We start from the raw sequence: 10,022 nt of genomic DNA, 5'->3' as shown, positions 1-10,022 counted from the left end.
AGAATCCTGCCGGGCTGGCTTGTTTCCGTCTCGTTCTCAGAGGAGCTCCAGCCGGAAGGGGATGCCCGTTTTCCCTCCCACGTTTGCCCTGTGTATTTTATTCATCTCTCATTGCTGTCTGAGATGCGCTGGGTTATCATCCATAAGCTCCGTTGGAGCAGGGACTTTGTAAGCAGTGTGTATCCCTGGTGCCTGGAGCAGAAGTCAGCCCCTGTATGTGCCCGGTGAGGATCCAAGGCGACCACATCCACAGATCCAGGGGTCTGGGAAGCGCAGTCTGGGGCTGGGCAGCTGCTGCCCGAGGACAACACGGCACGCTTTCAGGGGGACAGCCGTCCTTACCCTGAACCCAGGGAGGCCCCAGCTTCAAGTCTGAGCAGTGGCTCAGGGACAGCGGGCCTGGCTGCCCCGCCCGCCCCCCAGGCTGGTCGGAGCATTGCTCCTGACGGACGTGGGCAGGCCTCCCGTCTGCGGCTCAGTGTGGACACAGGCACAGGGCAGCAGCAGGGTTCGAGGTCGTGCACCGACGGCCCCGTTGGACGTGCCGGAGGGCAGCGCTCACCTGGGGAAGAGCACGCCCCACGGCGCAGGTGCAGACCCTCCTGGACTCGGCCTCGGGCTGCCTGGGACCCCACCTGGTCTCTGCCCTTGCACACTAACCCACCCTGCCCTCCTGACACGGTCTACACTGCCAGCCCCCATTGTACGAAGGGGCGTATTTGGTGGAAACAAGTGCAGAGGAAATGAGGGCAGCCACTCTCTCGGGTCATCCACACTGGACGGAGGAGGAAAGTGAACAGCGTGTGACAAAGGCTGAGGTGAACCAGCAGACTGGCTTATCTTGGGGGAAACGATTCAGAGAACAAAGTACTTTTGAAGTAACCTAATTGCGCTGCTTGAGATCTGAGAACGTTTGTACCTAAAAAGGCCGCCGTGAAAAAGGCGCAGCCACAATGAGGTTTTAAAAGTATTTATCTTTGGCCGCGTGGGGTCTTTGGTGCTGCACGTGGGCTTTCTCTAGTGGTGAGTGGGGGCTACTCTGTGTTGCGGTGCGTGGGCTTCTCATTGCGGTGGCTTCTCTTGTTGCGGAGCAGGGGCTGTAGGCGTGTGGGCTTCAGTAGTTGCAGGACGCAGGCTCAGTAGTCGTGCCTCACGGGTTCTAGAGCGCAGGCTCAGTAGTTGTGGCGCACGGGCTTAGTTGCTCCATGGCATGTGGGATCTTCCTGGACCAGGGCTTGAACTTGTGTCCCCTGCATTGGCAGGCGGATTCTTAACCACAGCGCTACCAGGGAAGCCCCCAAAATGATTTTTGATTAAAAAATTGTTGGGCCAAGTCATTCGGTGGTTGGATTGAATGATGGGATAACGCAAAAAAAAAAAAAAAAAAATTAGTAACCCTCAAAGGTAAAGAACCCCCTGCATGTGTAGCAAAAAGACCAAGGTGGAAACAGAATGGTCAGGAGATGTGGACAGAGGATTGACTAAGGACTGCAGCAGCTACGTGTCCATCCACAGGGTTAAAACTGAGGCAGGAAACATTGGCAGAAATGTGCATAAGTTCGGAGACACCTGAGTGTCTGGATGAGGGAAAGCCAGGCCCACAGCTGGGTGGATCCTGATTAGTGTGAAAAAAAGACTCTTCCCAGATCATTTTAAAGGAATGAGAATGAAATTGCCTGACCGGATGCTACAGGTAATAGAGCAATAGCTACAAAGTTAGGAGGGAAAATGAATTTTGAGCAAAGAATTTCTACCCTGATGGAAAAAAAAAAAAAAAAAAAGGAACCTTTCTGCCTTGTAGGAAATGGATCACAAAGCAAGGTAAGACGGGTCTGACCTCTCACGTGGCATCAGGCTTACGTCACGTCTCCGCGGGGCAGTCTGTGCTGCTACCGGCAGTGGGAGGGGACCTGTGGACCCCTCCCCACCTTCTGGGGCACGCTGTGCCTTTACCAGGGCTTTGCCTCTGCAGAATGGTGACTTTGGGTAAAGTCAGGCCTGCTTCCCCAAAACCAGGAAGGAGAAGAGAGGGCAGGGGGTCCCCGGGCCTGCATCTCAGGGTGGATGGAGAGAAATAGGGACAGGGGAGCTGCAGGATAGAGGTGTCTGGGCCATGCCTTATATACAGGGGTCATTTCTGATATTTTCACCTGAGTTTGTTGCTTTGGCAATTTATGCAATCTTCCGATTTGATGATGAAATTATTTTTCCCGTAAATGTTTAATTTTCAAACACTTCTAGTTGCTAAAAGCCAATTTGGGCATTTTGTTTTGTTTTGTTTTGTTTTTGCGGTACGAGGGCCTCTCACTTTTGTGGCCTTTCCCGTTGGGGAGCACAGGCTCCGGACGCGCAGGCGGTCACGGCTCACGGGCCCAGCCGCTCCGTGGCATGTGAGATCCTCCCGGACCGGGGCACGAACCCGTGTTCCCTGCATCGGCAGGCAGACTCTCAACCACTGCGTCACCAGAGGAGCCCTTGGGCATGTTTTATAAATCACTAGACTATTGGATATGGATCTTAATCTCTCTTTTAAATCATTTATAGTTTGTAAAACTGAATGGTAGCTTTTCCGAAATGGAAATTTTTGGTGAATGAGTTCCCTTTTTACTTCAGGCATTTAGCATTTCTCTCCCCCTTCTGTCTCAGTCCATGTGATGTGTGATTTTTTTATCTGACCTTATGTTTAAATTTTGGTATACAGAATGCTGTGCTGCACCCACCGTCCTTAGTCTGGTGTTGGGCCTCGATGGCAGGTGCTCCTGCAGCCCCAGGTGTGTTGGCTCTTTGGCTGGGGCGCCACCTTCCCTGACCCCTCTTCCCCATTGCACACACCTGGGCTACGCTTACCCTTTCTCCTCTTTCAAGGCCCAGGTGAGAGGGAGCAAGTGTTTCGTCTCCTTGGTGTGCCAGGTACTTGTCGTCTGTCCCTTTGACTCCCTGCACATCCCGTTGTGGGGGAAGTATACCAGAATTCCAGCAGGTGTTTGCAGACGTTTAAGGTGCTGGGTGCCAGGTGCTGTGCCAGGTGTGCACACGCTCTGTGCACAGTCGGTAACGGGGACTTGGGAAATACCACGTCTGTGCCACCGTGTGCTGCTCACGGGCCCTGTGAGAATGTTACACGCAGCACCACCAGAAAGATGACGTTCGGGATGATCTTTGGACTTTGGTTCCCTGGAAACTGGTGGGCTGATGGGTTCTGCCCAGGGTTGCCGGACTCATGGGGAGTGAGCCAGGCGCCCTTCTGAGAAGGAAGGGTGTCACCAGAAGGAAGTGGGGGCAGCAGAGATGCAGGAGGCTGAGGAGCAGAGGGGTTGAGTGTACGTGTTGCAACCACTGCACAGAGCAGGATCCTGGACACCTAACCTCCTGGCTGAGTGCTGTTGGGCACGTGGTTTATCATCGATGTTCTCAGGTTGCTCGTCGGTACAAGGGCGAGTGAATACTGCCTGACCGGACGGGGCGGTTGTGGTGAAACATAAGTCACGTATGCAGAGTGTTGAGCAGTGTTCTCGGCAAATAATACTCAGTAAATGTTAACGGTCTTTTTACTAAGAAGGTAAGAGTCACGGGATGTAGTTTAACTTGGATGTGGAGGGCAAGGAGAAGAGAGAGCGCCTTGGGTGATGGCAGATGACTTTCTGTTGCCCTCCCGAGGCCTGATTCGGACGCCACTTCCCACCAAGCCTTCTTCCCCCCACCGAGGTACCCGCAGTGTAACGTGTTCGTGGTCTGGGTTTTCCTCGTGTCCCTGTCAGTGGTGTCCCAACCGGGGTTTCTAGCTGTGACTGCACACCACTTAAAGGAGACCTGGTGTGGTAACGGAGTGAAAACCACCCAGACTGTTTGAGAAGTCACAGTATGCCATAAAAATTTTCATCAACTATGATTTTAACACCCCAAAATGTGTTGTAATTCCTTTCACAAGAGAATTATGGGATTAAAAAGTAATTTCTTAGTGCACTGCAGACTGAGCTGTTAAGGGGTGAGGTTCAAGCTTGAATTTACAGGATGAGCATCTTTGCTCAGTCTTGCTGCTGGGGTCTGTGTGATAAAGATGAGTGACGGAACATCAGAAGTTATCCCGACGTTAAAAGCTAATTGTAACAGAATACTTCCTCAGATCATACCAAAAGTAGTAATTCAGGAGTTAAATTTTGAATAGAAATAATCACTAGGCTCTTGTGTTATTTGATAACCCAATGAACGAAGAGGAGTGCATCATGTAAATACACTGTAAAAACATTTAGATTTACTACTGATTTGACACAAAATATTGATGAAGACCATATAACACTATGATATACTGTATGACAAGAACATGAATGAAAAACTGGTGAATGGACATAATTAAAAGAGAGCATCTATGTTACTAAAATGTTACTAGTCACTGAAAAAACATTGAAATGCTATAAATTCCAAACTCACGTGAAAAAAGAACTCGAAAAAGGTTTCCAAAATTTGACAGTTCTAAAACTTACATGCATGACATTTCCAAAATGAATTGTAATTGAATTCATCCATCGATGAAACTCTTAAAATATGTCAGTAATTGAAAAACCATTTTGATCAATCATTGTAGAGTAAAATTATTTTTTTATCTCCATAGAAAGATATTTTTAAAAGTCATTCTGATATGAAGAGGTGATATCAGAAAGTGTGCCGTTAAAGCAATGTAGGAAAAATGTATTACAAAAATACAGCAGGCAGTCAATGAAAATATTTATTTTCCTGTATTTTGCGATGTTTGTGGTATTTGTCAGATTTATTTATTTTTATTTTTTATATTTTCACCATGCCAGCAGTACATATTTATTTTTATTCATGAATGGTCAAAAGACTTACAAGGCCCATTACTATTAGTATAACCACACATATGAAATATCACTTGGTGACATGGAGTGAAAAGGACAGTTTCATATATATTAAACAAATACACACACACGTTCTCTCAGAGGCTCACCATTCACCGCTACAAAAGCAGGAGGCATCAAGCTGCAGGAGTTCCAATATACATAACAAGTTGAAACATCTCAAGCATAAAAACTACACTTAACTTGCAAAAATAAAGTTTCTTCAAACATTTTGATCTGAGCTCAAGCAAAGCAAATAATGAACACCAATGATTTTTATACTATTTAACACACTTTAAAACATAGAAGGACCAACAGATGCAAAAGTCCCGAAAATGTAGAGGTTATTTATAGGAATGAACAATGCATTTCATCCAAAAAAAAGTCTACAGCAGATGTGTTTCATCCTGGCTCTCAAATATTTGAGAATCATAATTTACTATATTCAAACAGCAAGTTAAGCCAGAACAGAATGATAAACAGAAAACTCGTTAGTTCAAACAAGGCATTATTGTCCTTGGTTTCCTTAGACAGTTTCACCAGTGCAAGAGCATCGTTCACCGGAAAGATCATGAGTCCCAGTTAAAGAGCACTTGTACAAAACTATCTCCTTGTTTCTTTAAAAAGTGCCACATACTGCTCATTTAAAACACCACCGCCACCGCACATAATGCTAATGAAGACCGTTGGTCTCCATCTCTTGTCAGTGAGGAAAGGCCAGAGTGATTCCTTGATTCCAATTCGAAATGGTGTTCACTGGCCAATGCCTAAGGTCTCCAATTTGGAGGAGTCAAGCTGAGCGTTTCTCGGATGTTGTGCTCCTAAGACAGGACTGTCAGTTATCGGTCTTAAGTGGCCGCTGGGGAGGTTGAAGGCGTGTGCAGTTGCACACGCCATTTCGTACTTAGTCGTCTGTTCATTGCCAGACCGGTGAAAGGTTCCCTTAAGTGATGGATCCAGCATCCTCTTCTGTGATAACTGACGACACACAGTGGCCACATCTTTGACGTGTGTGGGGAACCGCTGCTGCCGGTGGTCCCTGTTCGCAGACTTGCTGCTGAACTGCACTTTATCAGACATAAGAGTCACGGCACTTTCCTCAAGCTTTTCAACTTCTCTGTACAGAACAGGAATTCTCAAAACAGCAGCTCCTAAATTGTTCTCCAGGACGGCCCTTTCTCCTTCTAGTTTTGTTTTGCCATATAGATTTAGGGGACTTGGTACGTCTTCCTCTCTATAAGGTGGGTTTGTTCCAGCAAAAACATAATCGGAGCTAATGCAGATTAGAAATGCTCCAATTGCAGCTGCTTTCTTCACCGAGTTCCCGGAAGCATCCACATTAAGTTGAGAAGCAGCATCCGGCTGATTTTCGACAACATCTGGCCTTCTCTCTGCTGCACGATGTACTAGGACATGGGGCTGAAAATCATAAATGATGTGATGAACTGCTTTAGACTCCAGGAGATTCAGCTGCTCAGATTTTGGTCTTGCTCTTCTAAAACCACAGCCGACAGCATGCCAATTATTCTGCTGAAATTCTTAGTACACAGCTCTGCCAAGAAGCCTGGTGGCACCAGTAATCAGAACCCGCCAGTTGGGGCTGCTAACTTCCTCTTCCACCAAAGGGCAGTTCACGGGGACAAAGTGGATACAGAGCTCCGTCTCCCGCCCACCGTGCCCGCCGTGTTGGCGTCGCCGCAGATTTGTTTTCACTCCAGCGCCCTCGGCCTTCCTCCCCTAGGACCGGGCCGGCCGATCTGTCAGACTTTTAAAATGTATAGTTTGTTGGGCTCTTGTGTCTATTCAGAGTATGTATGTTTATAGCTAGCTTTGTGCAGGTCATTTCGTATCCCTCCTCTAGCAGAAGGTAGTCCCAGATGTTACAGGCTGCTGAGCGAGGCCCTGCCCTAGTCAGTAGGCTAGGAGTCTAGCCAGCAGAAAACAGTGGAGAGGGAGAAACAGTGTAAGTCTGTTATCAAGGAGCGCTGGTCATTGAAAAGAGGTAGGCGTCTGAAGTTTGAGCAGATTCTGTAGATCAAATGAGAAATATTGAAAGTTCCTTCCTGAAACTCGAATCCTGAGCACCTTTGGCGGGAGAGTCTGCAGCGCCGTTGGCGCCCGTCTCCTCCCCGTTCTCACGAGCCTTCACGCAGCGGGCATGCGGCCTGCTGCTCTCCGTGCAGAGGGACACATCTGGTCGTCTCCCGGGCATCACGCCTGCTCCAGGGGTATCAGCGTCACAGAGGCCCTTGGCAGCCTGCTGCCGTCAGCTGCTTGCTCTGTACCCTCTGGTTTAATGGCAAGCTTCCTGGTTGCAGACAACAGTCTCAGTCTATCCCTAACTTAGACAGAAATGCAGTTTCTTGGGAAGATACAGGATGGAGAATCAGGCGTAAAACCAGGCAGGAGCCTAGGAAGATGGGCAAAGAAACAGCCTGGTGGTACCGCAGCAGGATTTTTATTTTTTAATTTTATTTTTTCCATAACGTCATATGGAAAAACCCGAACAAACTTCTTGGCCAACCCTATACGTATTGGATGTTCATTTGTTCGCGCACCATTGGAGAAAAACTATCCCTTCTCCACCGAACTGCCTTTGCTCCTTCATCAGAAACCAGACTGTATTAAATTTGACGTTTATAAAGACCCCTCCCTGAAAGCTTCTCAGCCAGCAAGACTGTTTAGTACACACCAGAGAAATGGAAGGCATGATGGATGCATTCTCATTGGTTTTTACCTTTTGCCTCTTCAGACAGATGATTTGCATTGGGAACTGTTACTAATAACCGCCATGCATAGGAGTAGACGAAAGCAGCTTGTGACAACCTTTTCAGCTGGTGGAGCGCTCTCCCAGGAGGATGGGAGTTCACAAGGCAGGCACTTTGTTTCAGTCACTGCTGTCCCTTTAGGTCGGTGACAAATGCTCCTCTATGATGCTCCCAACATAAGGGGAATTACTTATTCCTCTTTTACAGGTAAGACTGTGTAGGTTGCAGAGGCGGGACCTCAACATTTTCTGACAAGATGAGCAGAACGCAGGGCTTCTGTCCACCAGCAGGACCAGGACGTAGTTCAGAGAGCAAGGTGTGGAATCTTTGAGGAGTGGGACTGCTCACTGCAGGCAAGCAGGTAGTAATTTGCACTGAAGTTTTGGTTGAAATCTGTATAGTGGCCTAGGCTTGATTCTGATGGTGGTGAGGGCCGGAGTGGACATACCTTGGTAATTTTCCCACGCCCGTGTTTATTTGTGTTGTCCTGAAAGTCGAGGTGGGGTTTCCTGGGTGGGAACTGATTATCCCCAAGAGCGATAACCAGATTTGCTTCCTTTGCTCTAGTTTTTCCCCTTCTGTGGTGAGGTGGTGAGGGCCAGATTGCTGTCACCTAACCCCTTTCGGGGGTCCGTACTGTAGGTGAGAAACCCTGAAATAAGAATCTGCAGGCTTATATGTACATTGTTCCTCTCTCCTCCTGAGAGAGGGAAAGCAACTTGATTCTCCCAGTATAAGTAAATCCTCCTCAGGAAGAAAGGGGGAAGACTCCTGGGTTCTTACTCTTTGGATTGCAATTAAATGTCTCCAGGAGGAGAGATTGCTGGAATATCTCCATGGCTCCAGGTCTCAAACCCTTTTGAAGTGTAAGCACAGACCATGAGAAAGGTGAATCTCTATTCAGTAAAGACCCGCCCTTTGTCCAAGGTCCCAGTAAAATTTGTTCAGTAAGCCCTAACCATGCAGAAATATAGAAATATTTTCTCTGCAGCCTACAGTCCCACACCCAGTTGCTGGGTGTAACTCACCAAAGAACAAGCTGGGATAGCTGAGACAAACTTTGGGGCCAGAAAATGGTCAGGGTGTGCATTGCAGGCTGGAACATGCCGTAATGCAGTTCCTGTCACTTTCCAGTAATTTAAACAGCTTTATTGAGGTATGTACACACCATGCAGTTTACCCATGTCAAGTATACAGTTCAACAGTTTTTAGTCTATTCACAGAGTTGTGCCACCATCACCACAGTCAGTTTTAAAATATTTTCATCACCACCAGAAAGAACCGCATACCCACTGGCAGTCATCCTCCCTTTTCCCCACCCCTCCGACCTTCCCCCAAGACAACCACTTCCTGACTCTGGAAAGTGCCTATTCTGGGCCTCTTTTATAAATGGAATGATACAATGTGTCATAATATGCTTTCTTTCGTGATTGGCTGCTTTCACTTAGCATAATGTCTTCAGGGTTCATCCATGTCGTGGCATCTATCACTACTTTATTTCTTTGTATTGCCGAATAATATTCTGTATGGATACACCATATTTGATATGTCAGTTCGTAAGCTGATGGACATTTGAGTTGTCTCCACTTTTTGCTGTTATGAATAGTACTACTAAGAATATTCGCACAATATTCACATACAAGTTTCTGGGAGAACGTTTTCTCGAGTACATACATAGAAGTGGAATTTCTGAGTCATATGATAACCCCATGTTTAGTATTTTGAGGAACTGCTAAACTGCATTCCAAACTAGCTGCACCATTTGACATCCCTGCCAGCAATCTGTGAAGCTTCCAGTTTCTCCACATCCTCACCAACACTCTTTTTTTTGTGTGTGTGTGTGATCAGGGTGGATATGATTTTATTTTTGAAGTTTTGAATTTTATTTATTTTTTATACAGCAGGTTCTCATTAGTTATCCATTTTATACATATGAGTGTATCCATGTCAATCGCAATCTCCCAATTCATCCCATCACCACCACCTCCCTACCACTTTTGTGTGAGGTGATACCTCACTGTAGTTTTGATTTGCATTTCTCTAATAATTAGTGGTGTTGAGCAGCTTTTCATGTGCTTCTTGGCCATCTGTATGTCTTCTTTGGAGAAATGTCCATTTAGGTCTTCTGCCCATTTTTTGATTGGGTTGTTTGTTTTTTTAATATTGAGCTGCATGAGCTGTTTGTATATTTTGGAGATTAATCCTTTGTCCGTTGATTCGTTTGCAGATATTTTCTCCCATTCTGAGGGTTGTCTTTCTGTCTTGTTTGTAGTTTCCTTCGCTTTGCAAAAGATTTGAAGTTTCATTAGGTCCCATTTGTTTATTTTTGTTTTTATTTCCATTACTCTAGGAGGTGGATCAAAAAAGATATTGCTGTGATTTATGTCAAAGAGTGTTCTGC

At 46.6% G+C, this 10,022-nt stretch overlaps 1 pseudogene across 1 annotated transcript; it reads right to left on the bottom strand.

Annotated features, from left to right (window-relative positions):
* Window positions 1–5,456: 5,456 nt before the first annotated feature.
* Window positions 5,457–7,065, bottom strand: LOC309810925 (methionine adenosyltransferase 2 subunit beta-like; annotated as a pseudogene). The gene is made up of 2 exons: window positions 6,958–7,065; window positions 5,457–6,590 (listed from the first exon to the last, which is right to left on the bottom strand). The product of its transcript is annotated as a methionine adenosyltransferase 2 subunit beta-like (transcript).
* Window positions 7,066–10,022: the final 2,957 nt, after the last annotated feature.

Source organism: Mesoplodon mirus, assembly GCF_964341445.2.
Source record: "Mesoplodon mirus genome assembly, chromosome: 10".
NCBI classification, from domain to species: Eukaryota; Metazoa; Chordata; class Mammalia; order Artiodactyla; family Ziphiidae; genus Mesoplodon; species Mesoplodon mirus.
Note: the sequence above shows the minus strand (reverse complement) of the source record. Positions and strands in the feature narration are given on the sequence as shown.